The 20,791-nt window shown below is 44.0% G+C and overlaps 1 protein-coding gene across 9 annotated transcripts in view; it reads left to right on the top strand.

Annotated features, from left to right (window-relative positions):
• Window positions 1-20,791, top strand: part of raraa (retinoic acid receptor, alpha a) — a 141,704-nt gene that overhangs the window by 102,356 nt on the left and 18,557 nt on the right. The gene's annotated exons all lie outside the window — the stretch shown is intronic.

The following is a 20,791-nucleotide window of genomic DNA, read 5'->3' as shown; positions in this document are numbered from 1 at the left end:
CATGGCCTTCACCAGACAACTGTATCTGTTAAATGTTGAAAGCCTTGCACTCATTTATTTATATTTAATAAATAATTTGAAGTGATGTTCTCGCATAACTTTATTTTTTAAAAAACAATATTTCAGTTAGTATGATTTTATGTGTAGACTCCTGTGCTAGGTAGTGAGGATAGCAGTCTTTATAAATGGCAGGTTTATTGTGCTTTTATATCAGTGAGATTTCGTTTAGATTGATGATACGTTCATGCGTTTGCTGCATGATCTCCTTGGGTCAGCATCCGCCAGCAGCCGTGGGAGATTTAATTTTACTGATAGCATATCTGCTGCAGATATGAGAGAGAGAGAGTTTTATTGCAGCAACAAAGTATAGCAAGAGCTGCTTCCCATTCTTTACCTCAGTAGAGCCAGGCTGCATAAAGTGTGAGCAGGCCCTTTTTATAAAGGGATAGCTCTGTTGTCTTTCACTGCTGAAGGAGCTAAAAAAAAAAAAGGCAGAAATCTCCACGGGCTCTTAAGGACCAATTTCCTCCTTGTCTCAAGACTATAGAAACGCACGACAAAGGGAAATTTAGACAGGAATTTCTAATGTTTGGCAGCAACAACAAAAGACAAGCAGCCATAACTATTTTGTACGTGTTGTAATCTTTTCTTCATCTTTCTCATCTCATTATTTGTTTTGAAAAAGATCTCTCCTGAGTAAAGAGGCGAAGCCCGTACATTTTTTTTTTTTTTTCTCTAAGCAGATATTCAAAGAGCCTGGTAGTATTTATTGAACCGGTCCACTAAAACAGCTCTAGTGGCGGCATTGATTCAAACCATGTGAGCTCGTCTGAGGGGAGACTGTGGGGGTTTGGCCCAGGAAAAGACCTCTGATCCTTTACTCGACTCCACATTGTTTTGCTCAATGGAGGAATTGCAGGGGGAGAGTGTGTGTGTGTGTGTGTGGGTGAGGGGTAGCATATCTGCTCTTTGCCTTACTGCTTGAATGTAATAAAAAATTTAGTGCACAACCAGAGAACATTGACGGGAGGGTGTAGAGCAGAGAGGCGCAACATCCGTAAGTGTCATCACGTGGCTCAGAGGCTTATTGGATCATAGGGCTAGAAAACAACCCAGACAACAGCGCGAGATTTCCTCGTCACTCCCCGCTCTCACGCAGGAATCCAAATGAGCCAGATTTAAAAAAAATTCGCAAGACAATCCCATAAACATCTGTTTGCTTTTTTGTTTTTTGAAGTTCAGAGAGTAGTGTCATGGTATGTTCCTCTGCACTTTTCCTGGTAGGTCTTACCATTTTTTTTCTTTTTACCCCCTCTGTGCTTTTCTTTTTTTGGTCCTCTGTTTTTTCAACCCCTCCACATTGGATCTAACTATTCATTACAGGCTTCACAGAAGAGCTTTCTGGCTCTAAGCATGCACTCAGTGACATCTTTGCTAAAGTGAATCTAGCCTAAAACGGCCTTCTGGACCCACTAAGTGAGTGGGTATAAATCCACATCATATGGGTGCTTCATCCCAGTATTATTGGTTCTTTAACAAGGCCATATTATGCTTTTGAGCCTACTCCCTTCCCTTTAGTGATATTCCTTCAAATTGCTTCTTTTGTGCATTTAAACGTTATAAAGTCCAAAGCACACACCAATGGGGTGTAATTAAGTCGTACAGGACTTGCTGTTGCTCAGCTTGGATTTACTGACATTCAGATTTACCTCTCATTTTCTTACTTGTATCACCAATATATATTTGAATTATACCTGTCTAGCTTAAGTCATGGAATCAGCAGCTTCTTCCATTGTTATTCATCTGTTAGAGCCCCTTCATGCACTTCATTAGACATGGCTGTTTTGAATCTGTAATGCTATAGTTAAATGACAGATGATCACATCTCTATAACTGTTTGTTCTAGAGACAATATTAATGATTTTTGGAAAGAAGAGAAGTCAGTTTTTGCCGGGATATTCGGTGTATCACGGTAGCACAATGCAGTTGCAAGTACTGCTTTTTGAATACAGACAGAAAAACCAGCCCTGCCTAGATTTTCATATCCCCTCAATCATTTTGGGCTAGAGAGAAAGGAAAGATGAGCATTATTTTGTCATTTTACAGTCAGAATTACACAGTAAGTATGATACTTTGATGATAAAGGGTTAAGGCCTACAACAGCATTCGCAGAGTAGAGGTTATGATACATAACCAATGTTCAGTGCTCTTTTGCCAGGCTAGCTAACTAATCATAGGAGACTGGTCTTTTCCCGAGGGGATCCTTAAAGAGACTGAAAGGTGCAATATGAGAAAGATTATGTTTCCATTTTACATCAGTTGATATAATCCAGCACACTATGAGCCTGTAAAACAAGTTCTTAAAAGATGGTGTGTATTAAGAGGTTTGACTGTTTACATGTAGCCTCTGTTTATCACCAGGTTGCCCAGTCATAGGCATTGTGTGCTGTTTGTAATTTGGTTCTACTTGGAAGAAGGCTCTGAATGGCTCAGGTGAAAAGTCTGTGGCCTTGCAGATTAAATCCACTTGATTTTTCACTGAGTCACAGTCAGAATCCTTACAGCGGTTATAGGCTCATGCACGAAAGAATGCACGCGGCTTTGTTCACATGACTGTCACACACTAAAAACTGGGGATATGGTGGAAAGGGGGGATTGCACGGTAGGCTCAAATGCTCTGCAGCCCATGGGCGTCTTGCTCTTTGGGGTATATTTTTCTCAGGCTGTCTATAGTGTAAAAGAATCAGTCACTGCATAGAGCATATGTGAGATGGAGAGCAAAGCATTCTTTGTCATGTTTGTCTTCTGATGATGAAAGATGATGAAAGTGCGCTTACATGAACAGTATGTGTCTTAATCTGAGTTGTTTGATATTTAGTCCTTAAGTCCTTGTCCCCCCCCTTTTCTTTCTTTTTTTTTCTGGCTGTAAGAGCAGTTTTTTGAATTTGCATTTTTTTTTAAGTTTCAGATTTACAGGCAAGTCCATTTAGTTTTTTCTGAGTCTGCAGTATCAGACAGCACCACAAAAAGCACCCGTAATTGTTTGTGTTGTGAAGCAACACTGAAACACGGAAAGTGGGTGATGTGTTTGGACTTTGTGCAGGAGAACAGATTGTGTCAGCCTTACGAAAGAAATGCAAATATCACTTCCTGCACCTTTTCTATGTGCATTTTTTTTATAGTGCATGCTGGAAACTGGAAAAACATGAACAACAGAAAATAAACGGTGAGTCCGGTCACTAAGCAGAACTGGCTAGAGTACTGTCGGTTTCTGGCACAGAAGTGTGTGTGTGGGGGGGGGGGGTTCTATCCTACAAGGGGAAGATCATAAAGTACAAATTTTATTTTCTTGGAACAATCAAGGATTTCTTGGCAAAGCCACTTTAATAACATTACAGCTTGTGACTGTTTATATAAGGCAAGAATGCAAATTCCAGGCCTTAGTATTCCTGAATGACCGTGCCCTTTATGCGACTGTGGAGTCCCTGAGTCTTATGTTTTTTGCTTGTACACAAATGTGTCTTGGTGCCATCATGAACATCAGGATTTTATTGTGGGGCTTTATTGGTCCGGACTTGATGGGACTGGCAGAAATGATGTACACTTCTGAGACAAGGTCATCTGTTCTTCTAGAGAAGGAAAGCATTAGGCAGTCTCCTCATTTTGCCACATCTATCTAAACCCGATCAACCAAAGGTGATTGTGATTTAGTAGCCTGCATGCCTGGGACATCACAGAGCGGGGATATGTGTGTGGGTGAAAGAGTGCAATCTGATTGTCCACTGGAATACGCTTGCTCTCACCTTCAGGGTAACATCAATAACAAATTGTGTCATCAAGGTATGTTTGCAATGGCAGAGGAGTGACCGGAGTTCAGCATTGCTCCTGCCATTCTCCTGGGAAAGGCTGCAGGGCAGCATTTCACAACCTGCCATCACTTGCTCCCAAAAACGGCACCTTGCCACCTACCTGTGGAGCAGTCGTTGCCCTTTTAATGCAATTCAACAGTTACTTACAACAGTCGCTGCAGTAAGTTTACCAAGAGCAACAAAGATGCGTGTTTTTGTTTGTTTAAATGCCCGTTGGCTCAGTCACTCCACAAAGTGTAATGACTGGGTGTGGTCCCTCACCTTGAACAGAGTGGCAGAATAACCGGCTTTTTACTTCCAAACACTGCTATAGCTGGCTCGCAACTTTGATGTTGTCTTGCAGGTGGCGCGACGTAATGCCTTGCTATTGCATATCGAGTACATCACGGATTCAGCATATTTTTGTCTGGGCATTTCATTTTTTCTTTTCCTTTGTGCACACATGAACGCACGCTCAAACCAACTGATGGGCCTCAGCTTGTTTGCGGAGAGAATTAGCCGGAGGCAAAAGTCAGAGTGTACTGTACACCAGTTTGGTTTGCCGCTAAATCCCCAAACAAGGGTTGGTGTACACTGCAAAGCTGACTTTGATGAACAAAGCAGTGCAGACAGAAAAGATCCAGGCAGTGTCATTGATTCATCAGGGCTTAAAGGAGGCAGCTGATTGCAGCCGTTGCGACAACAGGGCTGTAATCTCACTATCAATAATTACATTCTCCCTGGTGTCTGCACCGTTACACACACGCACGGGGCTGGGAGGGAGATCAAAACTGTTCAGGTTAAAGGGGGATTCTGCCCTCTAAAATATTCATTGCTTCTTCATTTAAATCAATTCTGCTCTTCAGGGGCAGTCAAGCGTCAACTGTCAGAAATTGAGCTGGGCCTGTTGTAATCACTTCTTTACTTATCTCTACAGATGGCTTGTTCGCAATGTGCTCTGCATGGCTAGCTCACCGGCACTGTCTCCCTCTTCCCCTCTCTCTCTGCGCTTCCCATCTCTTCCCCATCTCCATGTTTTATCCCCACCCTCCCACAATGGAACACACATAAATTCATCAGGGTATTGAACCACGGACATTTATCATCCCAGAATTCATCTGCAAGGCATTTTCATTCCTAAAGTGTGTCCTTTCTCACACTTTATCTCCCTCCCTGTTTCCCATCTCCGTGGTGGCATTCTCCGCATGGCAAGCCTGAGCCGGGCAGTCAGTGTGGCGATTAATCTTTAATGCTTCCCTGCCCTAATTTTTCCTCATATTTTACAAGATTTCCTGCCCTCCAACCTTCTTTTTTTTTTTTTCCAGCATCCTCTATATATAGAGTGATTACATGGAATGTTGCCTTGTTTCATCAGTTGCAGAGGACCGCTGCATGCCTCTGCTTCTCTTGTGCAGTCAGCCAGGCTCTCTCAGGCCACTAGCTCCAGGCCAGAGCACAGGACTGTTTGCTTCCCACCAGCACACTCATCCTCAGTTTTTGCCTCTGGGGATCTGTGTTAGCATCACATGGATGACAACTGTGCACACCTCAAGTAGTTCACACACAAACGCACACTTGCACATGCACCGCAGCGGAATGCCCGCCTATTTTGAGAGCGGGACAGCGAGGGGGGGAAAAATAGGTTAGAGGTTAGTGTGCTAAAAATACAAAAGCCTGGCACTTTCACATGAGCGGGACAAAAAAATAGCACCGTGTTGCTGCCGTCTCAGTTGGTGTTGTTAACTGAAAACGAATGCTCTGCCACAGCTCGTGTTTGCGTTGAATGCAAGGGGGAAAAAAAATCAGCACGGAGTCCTGAATCAGACCTGCCCTTATTTATCAGCTGCAACAGCATGACTGCCATTGTTTTCACCTAGTGAGTCTGTGTGCTCCCCGGTGACACCTGCTGTAGCAGAGACTGCCTTTTAAAGGCTGTTTTTATAGGGCAGGTGTTCATATGTCCCTTCAGTCTGTGGGCAGAGTTTCTCAACCCTGTAGCATTTCAACTGTGCAATATGCAGCCGTGAAACTTTGCACATGTGTATTTGAGATTAGAATGAAGGTCAAGTTCAAACACGTGTGCGATCCGACCCACAAGCGCAGTGTGTAAAGGGTGTGGGAATGATAGCTTTACACCGCCGTCCCACATTGTTTTTCATTTGTAATCTATTTCATAAATCCTCAGGTGACCCATCCTCATCTGGGCTGTCAATATAAAATATTTGGTCTGAGAACGCGTCTCAGCAGGTGTGATCCCATCACAAAATGTTCCGCAGTTATTTTGTGCACATCAAAACAAAATCCCCTTGGCTTCAACTATGCTTTTATTAAGCCAGCAGGCCAGCTCCTAACATAGCAAACGGTCTCGGTGTTTCTGATGATCTCATTGTAGTTAATAACTGGAGTCTGTTTTCTGGTTTATATTTAACCTGCTATCTCCGTTTCTAACAAGCCCCGCAGGAACATACAGAGTCTGGAGGAAGATGAGACCTGTTCATATGTCTTGATTTATGAAAGCACCTTTCTAAATAACATCAGATGTCCATGTTGTGTAGCATTTCCTCTGTGGTTCTCTCTCATATCATCCCAGCCAAAGGTCTGCTCAGCATGACTCAGGACTGTCTGGACACCAGTCTCCTCTCTTTCCCACAGCCCCTCTGAATCGCTTCATATTCATTATGTGTCTGGCTGCAGCTCGGCCTCTGACATTTGACTCTTAAAGACCCACCTGGGACCAGGATGAAATAGACTGCCAGCAGTGTGGTCGAGGTGGGAAGGAAGAGTATAGAGCTGGATAGTGATGGATAGGACAGCATGTCCGACTGAAGGGGGCAGACGGGCTCGGGTTACATGCCACTTGTTCCCCCGTAACCACGTTTGATATGTTTGTGCTCTCTGTGAGCCAAGAGATGCATCCTAGCTGAGCAGCTCCAAACCAGTGCGGGTTATGAAAGGTGACGAGTGCAGACTGAAACAACTCGATCCTGTTTGTTACGAGTGGAGTTGCTGTGTGTTCAAAAGGGAAGTGGTATTGTCTTTTTAAAGATACGTCTAACCTTTGCTGTGACCTGCTCTCTCTTATCTGGGCTACTGTTATTGATGTACCCTGGCTGATAGTAAGGAGAGAGCGTTTCTAGGCCCATATCATGTTAATTAAATGGTTATGTCAGATGCCGAGGTCCTTTTTGTTCCGGGGAAAAATAATGTGCCGGAATTCCTAGCTGCTTGTTCATTTTGCAGTGAGTGGAGTTAAGTCAACAACCCTCAGGATGACACACACTCTCTTCTCTGGTTAAAAATCAGACACAAATGATTCTCTTTTCCTTATCCTTTCCTTATTTTTTTTCTTTAAAAAAATAGTCCTGTTTTCATGGATATCCTTTTAGTTTAAGGCTGGGCTTACGGGGAAATATGCAGCCATGCAGCACTTGGAGCTCGGAGGGCACATTCTGTTATTCCATGAGATTTTTAACAGTAACCTGTAGAAGTTTTTTTTATAGTTGGCTGAAAAGATGGAGGAAACGGAGAAAAGTGTATGAAGAAATACATTTGCTCCACTAGGTTTGCCCAAAGATATGATGAAGCTCACTAAATAATTCAGTTGGTGTTCCAGTGTTGGGCTTTTGCTTTGTTTTGACCATAGTCTAACAACCTTCAAATAATCTTTTCTGTGCTCCCAGTGATAGCATTGTGATCAAAGAGAAGCCCTCTTTGTGCTTTGCCAAGGAGCTCCTACACTTCTGATTTTAGATAGTCCTTCCCCTCCTCTCGGTCTCTGCTTGAGCCCCGGAGCTGACTAATGGAAAAGGTGACAACATTTTGAACTGGAGTTGTCAAGCAGCTCTGCATGGTGCTCTGTTGCAAGTAGTTACCAGTCCCCCCCACCCCCTTGTAGCGGCACTGTTCAGTGGCACCGCCGTGACGTGACACCCCGCTTTGCCCTCGCGCCATACGTGGGAAACCTTTGCACAGTGCTGCTGCCACTGTGGCAGTTCCACAATAGAGCCAGATTATTGTGTCTGGGCTGTCAGCACCTCTCAGCTGAAAGAAATTGAGATGGAGGTAAGGGGAGAGAGGAAAAAGAGATCTCAGGCGCAGGGAAAAGGAGGGGGAGGCGGGCAGGGGCTGGCATTTTCAAACAGTAATCTCTGTGGAGCCTTTCAGGGGGTTTAATGTCATTTTTTTGGTCTCTGGATTTTTGGCCTTTTCTCCTTCTGAACAAAAAGCAGCAGAGAACAAATGGCAAAGGAGGAAGAGGGGCAAACAAGTAAAGGGATAAAACTGGGAGAGGGAAAGAGAAGGAGAGATTCTTGGCACGGTGACTCATATTATTAGTGTTCTAGTGCGACTGATAGAGACTTGGCCTGCATCCATTAGCTGCCAACAGGCCAGTGTTGGCGAACTGAGTCTGGTACAGAATGACCTATATCCCCGTCCTATTTACCACATTACAGCACATTACGCCTTATCTTGCCCATCTCGTTAGTCACTAACTTTCTTTCCTTTCATTTAATTTCAAGTGTCATCATGACACAAAACGCCCTCCTGTGATCTTCTTAATGTGTGCGAGCCAGTTGGCAGCATTGTCACAATGTTTGTCAAAACTTAGCCATTTCATTTATATTCCTGTTAAAAACTGCTGCAGATTTTATTTAAAAAAAAAAAAAAAAAAAAAACCTTTAGAAAAACAACTTTTGCATGCTGTCTAGATGTTTGTCCAAATTTGCTCCCTTTGGCTACAGGCAGGAGTGGCAACACTAATCTTCCCTGTCCTGTCTGAATTATAACGCAGTAACGCAGCGATTAGACACACACCTACACCCTGCTGCAGGGGTAACCAGTTAGGTTGTGTGTGAGAGAGGGGAGGGGGCTTTCCTGGCTGTACGCCGTGCACGTCTTATCAACCTGCAAACCTCCTTGATGGCTGCACATATCCTTGAAGCTAACGAGAGAAAAAGTCAGCTCTCATATACATTCACTAAAACCTTTCATGGCTGTAATCCCCAACTCCAAGAAGAGGTGCATGGGAATCTTGGTCAGCTGACTTTAAAGAGAAGAAGAAGTGAAGGAGGAGCTATCGCAAGGTTAAAGTCTAACCCCCACCCCTTCTCCTAAAGCCTGCTGGGATTCTCCTTGGGCTTGACATACCCAACCCCACCTGCCCTCGCTGCTCAGTGGGACGCTTCATCACAGGCTTCCCCTGAGCTGGCCTACTTGGGTCTGTTTGATCTCATTGTGGAAGAGGCAAGCTTGCCCGTTGCCTGGCAGGCAGAGAGAACTCCTTGATGCTCGGGGTAGAGGAGGTGGAGCAGGCTTCAGTGGAGAGGCTTAATAACTGTATTAACATCACGGGCTCCCCCAGGACGCACACCTACACAGCAGGGGGGAGGGTGGGCGGGCAGCTCTGTAAATCTGCTTTCTCTTGCTTTTAAAACTATGGCCTAATTTTCTCTCTGCACTCACTCTCGTTTGAGTTCAGTGTGATTTATAAATGAGTTGGTTTTTTTTTTTTGTTTTTTTTTTTGTCTTTTTAAAGCATAAGAATAAACACAGAGTGTGTTCTACCCATCCTTCGGGCCGTGCATCTTTTTCTTTCTATGCAGCTCTCATCTTCTCATCATCCCTATGCTAAACCACTTCCCCTAATTCTCCACTTCCTCATTTTGTCCTCTCGCCTGTCTTTTATCTAATGATTATGAAACACCCTGCTGCTGCTTTTTATTACTGATTAACATTATTGTTTCTCTGAACATCCCTCTCATCACATTGGAAAAAATTTGCCATTCAGATATATGATAACAAAGAACGCTGAATTAAAAGTACTGCTGTCTTTCCTCACCTGCGTGCGCCGCTATTCATGACAGTACACCTTATCTCTTTAATTATACATTGGAAACTGTTGAATAATTGACGGGCCCCACTTAGCTTAATGGACAGAGTTAACTGGGAGTGGCATACATTGCTATTGCAGTGGAACTGGGTCGCAGCAAAACGAGACCCAGTCGCCCCCGAGGGTCATAATGAAGCCCAGGTCACAGGGCTGGCAGAGGCAGCAGTTGAATCAGCAAAGGCCAGCTGGGGTTAACTGAACCCTGGGGGGAAAAGGACAGGAGGGAGAGGTGGAAGCTTTAACACCAGGCTAATCCAAGCGCTTGGCTTGGAGCACAACTGTACTCATGTTTTCACTTTTAAACTAGTTTGACAATAATGGCGACCTCACAAAACTTATAAACTAGATTTTTTGTTTTTTTGATTTTTTTTTTGAAAGTCAGTTTCAGTTTTGTTACTGTTTCTCAAAAAAAAGAAGGAAAAAAGGGAAGTTGAGGAAGATATAGTTACTTGATGTTCTATGATAAAGGCTTCCATTTCTAAGAGGCAATGTCGTCTGACAAAAAACAGTCCCACTGACTGGTGGGCAGCCATATCACAGGAAATGGTGTGTGGTTTATGTGTGTCTGTGCTGTGATCAAATGGTTCCCCCAGGTTATATTGAAAGGTCAGGGATCCATGCAGGAAATTAGTGTCTGCAGAGACAGAGACAGCACCCACAGAGAGGGGAAGAGAAGGGAAGAGCACGACCCATACCCGAGGAAGCTAAACATGTCCTCCATTAAATTCTAGTAACATCCCACTGCACTCCCTTAATGACTCTGCCTGCTGTCAGCAGCCATTTGTCCTAAACACAGAGCAAACCTAATGTCCCAGCGCTATTGACATGCACCTCTGCTTTTGGGTTTTTTATTTTTTATTGCGATGGCACTGACATCAAATGCAATTGAATGTGCCTCCTGCTGCCTCCCAGTTTTACCCCTCACTCTGCCCACATCTTCACCGAGGAGCCCCACCGACACCGTGCACCAGACATTTGAATAAAACGCCTGTCATCACTCATCATTAGGGGGCATGAGCAGGAGAAGATTTGGCTGGCTGTGCAGCCTTTAGGGGAACTTTTGTTAAAAGCTGCTATTCTCGTCTTTGGATTTACTCGCATTGCTTTATGCAGAATGGCTCTGTCAAATGTGCGGCCTCGTCAGGCAATGATATAGGCTCCAAATCTCTGTATATGAAGGATGGGCAGCCGCGCTAAATTGCATTTAGCTTGTTTTCCTCTGCGTCTGGCAATTCTGCATATGTCAGCTGTCTCCGAGGGGTCTTTAGGCCACTCTAACCACTTTGCCGATCTAGTAAAAAAAAAAAAAAAAAAGCCCTTGGGTCATAGCATCTTTGACTTCTTTAACAGACTAGTGACAGGATAATGGCACGCCTGCTGCATCATCTTGTCCAGACTCTTGCAGATGCCTCCATTTACATGCACAATGCCCTTTTAACTCTAAAGCTGACATTGGTACTTTTAGCTAATTTATGAAGGGAACCATGGTCATTATGTTTGCAGTCTATGTTAGAGGAATGCACATTAACCTGCTGAGGCTTGAAGGCAGATGTAAGGTTTAACTAGAACCTGTAACTCATGTTGACAAGTAAATGAAGTGACAAACCTAAAAGGATTCTTAATTTTGGGGAGAAATGGCGTGATGAAGAGGCACCTTTTAAAGCCTTTTTTATTGCCTCATAACCAATATTTGCCTTCTGACCTCTGCTGTGTTGTTTCGAAACAGGCCAAAATTAGAAAGTGTGTTTTTCATTTACTTAACTAGCACACAAATGAAACAGTGGGTTTTTGCATATATAGATGTAGAGATTTCAATGTTGTAAATTTAAAATTTGGCCCTGCTGAAATTGGCTCAAGTTGTGTGCGCTCGAGGTATTCTGTAGGTTTTGTTGGGTTCTGTTTTCTGCCCTGAGCACACGCCGTCACCCACTTGAGTCCCGCACACGCTTATTTGCGACCTCAAGCCCACTTCCAATGTCACTATCCTGCTCTAAAGTTGAGAAGATCGGACCCTTGTAATCTATTCCCCTGTGATTGACTATTGTATTCTCCAGAGAGAGGAGGAGGAGAAAGGGAGAACATGGGCTGAGAGAAGCGATTTAACATGACAAAGCCTGTCCCTGGTGATCCTCTCTTCTCTCCAGATCCTCGTGATCCTCTTCTTTTTTTTTTCTTTTTTTTTTCTTTTTTTCCCCCCTCTTGATCCTCGTCCCCCCTTTTTTATCTACCTCTTCGAGGCCTCTCCTTGTCCACTTCAGCCCTCTAATGCAAATAGCCCTTTTCTCCCTCCCATATTTACGACCCGCTTCCTCCACTGTTGAATATGCGCTTAAGAACGGAGGACTTTGAATGCTGCCAGCCACATTGGATTAGTGAGTGTCAATGGGCAGATAACCTCTCTGTTAGCAAGTGAAGTGCAAACACTAGAGCACAAGTATTCATGAAGGCCTTTTGGCCTTCAAACACCAGGAGAGGCAATGTGTGTGGCACTCCTGCCAATAAAGATGAATAGGGCCCGGTTAATGTGTGTGAACGTAATTCAGTTCCTGTATGAAATGCACTTTCCAGCATTTCCTAGTGTGTCGTTGTTTTTAAATGCTGAAGGCAGAAATGTGTTCATGATCTCCAGTCTAACTGAAATCATCTGTCTCGCATCACTCAACTGTAATTTTCGAAAAAGACTTGCAGTGTTCACAAACTCACCCTTTCTCTAAACCATTGTTCCTTCCTCCCCAGCACCTGTCTCTCTCCATGATTACTTTAAGGTCACAGGAATATTTCCAGGCCCCTGACCCTCCAACTCTGCTTGTAATGCCACTGACCTTGAGGCTTTTATGGGAATAGAGGGAATTGAAGCTTATGTTGCACTCTTTCTAAGTGGCTCTGCAAAACGGCATCACCCAGATGAGTAAATGCTAACCTTCAAGGCTTTTTTTGTCAGACCACACACTGAGTCTGTATTGGGTGGCCCAGGATTAGTATTGTTTTGGCACCCTCCTGGCTCACAGTGTGCATGAGTACAGTTTGTTGTCTTAGGGGGAAAAAGCCCAAAAACATGTACACAGTCATCTGCTCATGCATAGTTCTATAATTAACCAATGCAGGCACTCTGTAACAGAGAGGCTTAATGTTTCATGAAGTCGTTTTTAAAGTCAGAGTGGTAACATTAAAGAACAGTTTGCAAAGGGCCGGGGTTTTACTTGCATGTGTTCCTGTTATGATCCGATGATGACCTTGATCTTGAGTTGTACTGAAGTAACCCAGCTGTATGTTACTCCAGAAACGCTGCGTAAATTCCCTTTTTATAATGGCTGACAAAGGAAGGTTACACTGTGGTTACACCTTCTGCTTTTTCTTACTTTGAACTAAACGTCTAAAAGCAAACATGCCAGCATGCGGAGCTTTTATCTGGGTCCTGCTTTTGAAATGTTTGTCTCACGTGTCGCCATCCTCCCTTGGTCCTGTCGCTCATCTCGTCTTTTTTCTTCAGATGTTCTCTCCTCCCGCTCCCCTCCCTCCCCCCTTCTCTCCCTTAATGTAGGTCAGTCATTATACTCAGCTCTATACAGCTGCTAAATGTGTGTGATCAGCTTTTTAAAGTAACTCCATGTTCAATGGCAGATCCATTGTGGGCATCATGTGGATTAATGGCTCTCTAATCAAGAGCTTATATTCTTGCACTCACTATCACGGAGTCTCCACTATAGTTCGACAGGCTACTAAAACGTGCTGCTTTTCCAGAGCACATCCTGGTATCCTCTGGCTTACAGGGGCTGCCTTTTGCCCCCTTGTGCTCACCACCATGTCCCACACCATCAGCTCATGCCAGATATCTCCAGTCAGCCCGGGGCGAGTGCCAATTCACATAGTCCCAGTGTCAGTCAGCAGGCATGGACAGCTGCTGGGTAGAGTTACACCGCGTCATTCGCGGTTGCAGGGGAGCGTTGTTGCCAGGGATCTTGTGGTTCTCTCCAGCTAGATAGCAGTCTTTGGATGCCTTCTGATGTTTTTGTCTTTTTGTTTTTCTTTCAGTTGGGTCCCTAAATGTTGGAGTGTTTTATTGTATTTATGAAATGTGTTTTAGAATTAGCCGTACCAAAAGCCAGCATGTGGCGGCAGCAGCAGCAGGACATAGCAGCTACTGAGGTTAACACGAAGTCTCCGTTAAAAAGTCTAGCACCCGTAGAGCTCACCTTTGCCATATGCTGAATCACTCATTTCTCTGCTCTTTCCCTCCCCCCACGATCCAGTTTGTCCACACATGTTCTCAGTTCGTTCTCCATTTGTGATAGGAAAACCTGGCGTGTTGTTATTTCAGAGTCCTGGCAGCACAGAGTGGGAAGTTTTCTTGGGCCCCTTGGAGAAGGACTTTGGGAACATAATGGGGGCCACTGCGCTGATAAAAACCAGGTCTCGCCTTGACAAGAAGATGCTGGTGTTCACACGCACATGCTCTGAGACACATACAGAATATGACACAGTATACATGTTTGGAGAGGCAGATCCACATTTACATAAGTGCCAGATACAGTTTGACTGCATTTATAAATATAAACTTATTTGCTGCTTCACATCAGTTGTCTTAAAATGCAGAGATAGTTTTCCAGTGTTAGAACTGGAGCGCTTCCTGGAAATGTGAGCATTTGCTGGTGCACATTTACAATTTCATCGACCCCAAACTTGTAAAGGAGTAAACAAATTTTTTTGTAATGCTAATGCAGTCACGAAAAGGATCATAATTGGTGATGAGTGGTCTCTGGTTAAGACCTAATGACAGAACAAGCAGCGGTCTTTGTGAAAGAACCTTCTGTATCTCCAAAGAACGCTTATCAGATCAGGAGTGCAACCAGGAACATAGTTTTCTTCAAAATTCCCAAAGTTCTGTATCGTAAATTCACCCTATTATTGGCGGTGTCGTGTGAATTTCTTTCATCATCTTGTTGTATCTGAGAAACGTTTGACTACCTTAAATTTAGCCAAAAATGTCTTGTCCCCTTCTCAGAATTGAAATTTAACGCAGCATTCAGACATATTGAGGATATCCAGTGAAAGTTGCAAGTGCAAACCAGCAGGTGGTCAGAATAGGACTTCCTATGAGAGATCCAAGCATAACATCTGCACTCAGAGCTGTGTTTGCTGCACGAGGATACCTTAAAGGGGACAACTGCCAATTTAAAATCCTTTAACTTTTGCTCTTTTCATACAAGACTTTTTGATTAACTACATTTTTGTTAGTTATTTCCCTTAATAAAGCAGAAAATAAAAGTGCATCTCACTGTTACGTTTATGCATGCAGACACTCCTGCTCATCCAGGTGTGAAGATAAATTACCCATGCTAAACCCAACCTGCTGTTTTCCCCACTCCTGGTCCAAGACAAACATCACCATTTCCTGGTGTTGAGGAGAGATCGTAGTAACAGGCAAGAAAGAGTCCCTACTCGGGAACCGCCTTGCCCTTCGGCCTCTGCTCGGGCCCTCATTTATCACTCACATACGTGTGTGTTTTTCTTGCAGTCTAGATGGGATGGGACGATTTTGGCGGCTTGGGGTGTTTGGCCCCAATTTGGTGCATTATCCATCAAAAAATGTTTTGTCTTGAGTCGGTGAAGTCTTCAAAACATGGTGCACAATAAAAACTTAAGCTGTCACATCAATTTCTGCTCTCTCTGCAGAATCTGGATATCTGCAATGGTTGCAAAATACCAGTCTGTCATTTCCCTGAAATGTAGACCACAGTGCGCTCACTTAAGTGGAAGTGATGTTACATCTGCTGCAGAAAATGATATAATCAGGCTAAACTTGTCAGTTTGAGCTTCCCTTCCTTTGCATTAAGGGCAGTGTGACGTCCGATGCTTTATTTTAAATATATATGTGAATCATGTGACCTTCAAACAGGGCTTGGAATCAGTTGTTGTTGCACAACTCCGGAAATATGTGGTCGCTATTATGCTCAGAAAGCCTGGAGACCCACTAGTGACAGAGTCCTGTAACTTCATGCGTTCCTCTGTCACTTTGTCCTCCTCTCGTCACCTCGCTCTGCCCCCTCTCTGTACGTTGAGATGGTAGAATGAAGGTTTTACATGCAGCAGCTTAGGTGGAGCACATCCAGGGAAGTAAGGCAATCCCCAATAATCTCCCTAACCCAGCTTCATATGAGCACTGATTGTGAGCAGTCTGCTCGTCTTACCTATGAGTCCTTGTCTTTGCATGTTTAGGTGGCACACTCACATTGTTCAAACTAAGCTGTAATCATGAGCCATTTTGATTTAAAAGATGTTGCTCGAAGGAACTTCACATGAGAGCGCAAATGTCTCAATATCTCAGGCTGATCACAGGTTAAATGGTCTTTACACCAACTGCCCCCAGTACAGAGTCCGTGCGATGTCTGATTATGCTGATTTTCTGCTTTAGGGCAGCACAGGTAATTGTCAGGTGATTTCACAGTCAGCAGCCTGTTGTTATCTATGCTTGTAGTGTGAACACATCCAAAGCAGGTTATCTCCTGCTGAGGGCTAAAGCGAATGGACCGCTTGTCCTCTCCCCATTCTCCCATCGTTACCAGCAGTTTGTATGAAAACAGCTGTGGAGACATGATTACCATTGCTAGCCCTCCACCAGGAAAACTTCAGTTATATATTGTTGATTATTTTGTGTGTTGACAAGCAGAAATTTGAATATGACTGCTGCTCAAAGCTCTGGGACTCACATTTTGGCAAGGATGAACTGGAAAAATTCACTTAGCGGAGGAGGCTTTGCTCTCCACTCCTGCCCGATGTTAACCTCCCCAGGCTCTCCTGTTTGTGAGCGTGTGTTTTCGCTTACGCCTGTCGGCCTCGCCACCAGTTTCCTCCCCCTTCTCCCATCTAATAACTGTTCGCACTCTGTGTTTGAACACAAACACACCCCACTGATCGTCTCCTTACGTGTGTGTGTGTGTGTGTGTGTGTGTGTGTGTGTGTGTGTGTGTGTGTGTGTGTGTGTCCTCGCTCCGGCTCATATTCAGATGCCGTGCGTGACTTTGCCATCAGTAATCGGTGTGAAAGCGGCGAATGGAACCCCAGTCCATTCTCAGCAGAGAGCTGTTATGACGCTTTGTTAGAGAATGGCAGGATTTCCCCGTAAGCAAGGAAGCGGTCCCATTTCCCCCTTCGGTAATTGAAGAGTGCTGACAAAGCATTCCTGTACATATGTATGTATGTAAGTTGTTATGCTTACACGCATTCCTTACATTGAAAAACAGAAATAAAGTCTGAATATTTGGTAAAAGTCAAACACCGTGCATGAATGATGCCCTTCTCTGCTCGCTTGCTGCTCTGTTACAGCGCTTAGGTTGCTGCTTTTCGTTTTTGTGGACAGTCATGATACATTGGCTTACAACTCCCTAGGCTTTCTCTATCCGCAGGGCTGTTCCATCGGCCATCCCACCTCATTATTTTAAGCAGACTTCAAAGCGAGTCCTAATGCAGCAGCCTGTGGCATGGTGGTCTGTCTGATGTCTCTTCTCCAGCACACTCACTGTACAGAAACACAAATGGAAGTCTATATGTCGTACGTAGCGTACAGATGGCCGGCATGTGTCTGTACGTGTGCATGTCTGTGTGTCCAGATAATCTAATGGAACCCAGAGAGCGCAATAGTCTGTGACTGAATAGGGTTCAGCTAAGTGGAGGACCCCGATGAAGCCCTCTGTCTCTTTCTCCATCCCTTTTTTTTTTTTTTTTTTTTTTTTTCTCCTTCCTCTTCTGCAATAGTCTTTACTACAGTTCAGCCAGCCAACCAGCCAGCCTGCTAATGTACTTAGCTTCTCCCTAATGATGGTGAAATCTCATTAATATGCCTCACAGCTGGCCCCAGTAACCAGTGGGGATGAAGGTAATCAAATCTCAGAGGACTAACCTAGAGCTGAACCTCAAGAACTGCTCGGCAGCACTGGGCCGAGACGGCCTGGTGTCTGGAGGCTTGATAATAGCCAGTGGGGTTTGTGTATGTGTGAGAGCGTGTATGCCTCTTGGTCTTGATGCCTTTGAAGTGCTGATGTTAGCCAGGCTATCTTGTGTCAGTATTACATCTAAGGATAGTTTATCATAAGAATAAATTTCATTTCATTCTCGTGCATATTTGTCCATTTAAGTCTAGTGTTGCGGTAATTGCTTATGGAGGATGTGGCTGGGAGGCCTCGGCTTCGCTCTAAGTGCACTTGTGGCTCATGATGTATGCAAAGTGAATTTGAAGAGCAGCATTACAGACCACTCACACTTGAACTTAATTAAATCAAAAATGCTTTGGCTCTGAGTTCGAGAACACCGCACTACATTAAGCTATTAAGACATCTGGGGGTAGCTTGCACGAACGTGCACATTCACATGCACGCACATGTGTATAAGACTTGTCTGGGAATCAAAGGAGATGTGTAACTAAATTAAATCAAGGTGCTTGGACATACTGGTCATTCAGAATTTGTTTTATTAGATAACTCTGTTCTTTTTGTGTTTGGCTCCTCGCTACAATTTCTAACCGAAGAATGCTTCAAACTTTTCATTGTTAGCCGCCGTTCGTAACTCTCAGACACGGTCACGAGTCAGCGGTCAGACAAAGCTTCCTTTAAGGGAAGTTCTGCAGTTCCAAGTCATCGCCATGTCAAGTTTGTTTTTCGCTGGTTACACCTGGCAGTATGTGTCGCTTATTCCCGCTGCTGGGACTCGTCTGACAAAATTCCAGGCTTCTGCAGACTTTCATTCACCCTTGTGTCTGCTTAACAACAACTGTTGCAACCATATGGTTTGTGTTTGAGTTCCCCACCGAAGCACAATAGATTTCTTATCAGTAACTCCTACCGACATCCCCTAAGGTTATTGTCTGCTCTTTGTTGCTCTGCCTTGGTTAAAGGAGTGATACTCTAGCTGAAGTTAACAGCGGTGACTTAGCTCTGGAAGGGGCTCGGATCTGGAAACCTTAATAGACACACACATCCCCAGTGTTAACGTGTTTCAAGGATATTGAGGGAAGCTCTCCAGGCGAGCGTGAGTCAGTTTTTCCACTGCTTGTGCGTATGATATTTGCAGATCATACAAAAGGCAGGCTTGTAAGATGGGTGGTGTTGATCAGAGCTTGGATGCAGGGTGGTGTTGAATAATGCCTGGGTGAGAGCCGCTTAAGGACTAAGTAGCTCTGTCCTCTCTTCTGAGCTCCTCTGCCTCTCTGTCCACAGGCCTGCCATTGTTTTGCTCCATGCCTCAGCTTGACAAGGCTCCAGAAGCCAGCCATTGTATTTAATTACAGTCGCCAGCCCTCTCACAGACTCTTATCCCTGTGTCCCAGATTTCCATGGGTGCTCTCATTAAGCGAGTGTACATTCTGTGTGTGTGTTTGTTTTCGACTGTTGGGTCTTTTTTTAAATGGCCGTTAGAGACCCTTTAGCCTGCTTTAAATGTAAGCATAGATGTGATTTTTGTGTGTGTGTATGCATGTGGGTGGGTGGGTGGCACATCTGTTTGTCTATGTGTTTCTAATGAAGGCAGCTTTAATGTGGATGAATAGTTCTGTGGTCACCCTAATAATGCAGGGCTGTAATCAGTCCACATCAAGAGACGCAGAAGAGCGCGCAAAACTGTGAATGTTTTTTTTCTTTTCCCTTCTATCCGTAATGAGAAAAGATGCGGTGTTATGTAAGGCCTGCTCTATTTAAGTTTAATTTGTTTGACATGAGTGTGGTGACTACATGGCCCAGTGGCATGGGCAAAGATGGCTCATAATGACACCAATAAAACGGCAATATGCAAACAAAGGGCAGGCCGTCTCCCTGCCCACAATCTGTCGTCCTTGTCATGTTCATTCAGACTGAATCCTTCACGTCCTTCGGACAAAATTACCTCCTATATTTGTAATTTCTTTTCTGGATATGTCCACACATGTTCTCTTGGATGTATTATTCCTGCCCTCTATTCTCTGTTATGTTTATAATTGGATTGAATGCCTGGATTGAAGTGCAAACAGAAGTATGTGTAATATAGTTAAGTCTAGGGTGGTGCTTTTTCTTTCCATACCACCTGCCGATTTAGTGCAAATATTTTATTTTTTTCATGGTTGAGCTGCAGCTTGAGTTTTCTCATCTGACGCATAAATCTTTAAAGATGCGGCGATGAGGACACTGATTCCGCTTTCAAGATTAATTTCAGTGATCATTATACAACACTAACTTGTATAACCAAACAGATGCGTTCCCTTTGTATTACCAAAAAAAAATGAATGATGAGATATTTGATAACTGAAGCTTAATTCATGATGAAGCGTAGGAGGGTGAATTCAGTGGCCTCACAGTCAGAGGAAAGAAACTACCCTGATGTCTGGTGGTACATCTTTTTTTTCTTTTTCGATTTTTATTATTTATTTCTTTTATTTTTAATTGCTTGCCAGATGGCGCCAGGATGAACCGGCTATGGCAGGGTATTGTAGCGTCTCTTAGTACCCTTTAGGCTCTGCATACACGTTACCTCTTTGATATCCGTGATGATAGATGCTGGTGAGGTTCTGGTCCAGTTAAATCACCTGCTGCTCTGGATAAGATTCCAGTTTGATGCTTTCTGTAATGAACCCAAGTGAAGTGAAAGATCAATCTAGAGCTGATAACTGTGCTCTTTATGTGTGTACGCATTGAGCAAGAAGCCAGTCGTGCCCTTTATCACGCTTTTTTATACTTTTGAGTCTGAGAGTGTTTTAAACCACTACAGTGCCCATGTCTGGCTTATATGAATTGTTATGATTAAGATAAAATGAAAGCTTAATTTGACGCGCATCTTAAAATCTGGCAAATCTTGTAAACTTTGCTGCGCAGTGAGACAGCCTCCACCCCCTCTCTCCATCTACGATGCCTGCAGGCAGTGAATCCATCAGCAGCGGGTGTGAGATGGATACAGCTGATTTTGGCATTGATTATCCTTCCCAGGCTTCTGTGTTTGTCAATTAAAATGATCACTTCAGGTCCGAATTTTACCAATAAAATATGATCTAAAGCAGGTTGGAGCTGGACCTTCTTGCTTTGACTTTAGTCCCGTT

Source organism: Simochromis diagramma, unplaced genomic scaffold (genome assembly GCF_900408965.1).
Source record: "Simochromis diagramma unplaced genomic scaffold, fSimDia1.1 OVJJ01000208.1, whole genome shotgun sequence".
Classification (NCBI taxonomy): Eukaryota; Metazoa; Chordata; class Actinopteri; order Cichliformes; family Cichlidae; genus Simochromis; species Simochromis diagramma.
This window is presented reverse-complemented; position numbering and strand designations above follow the sequence as displayed.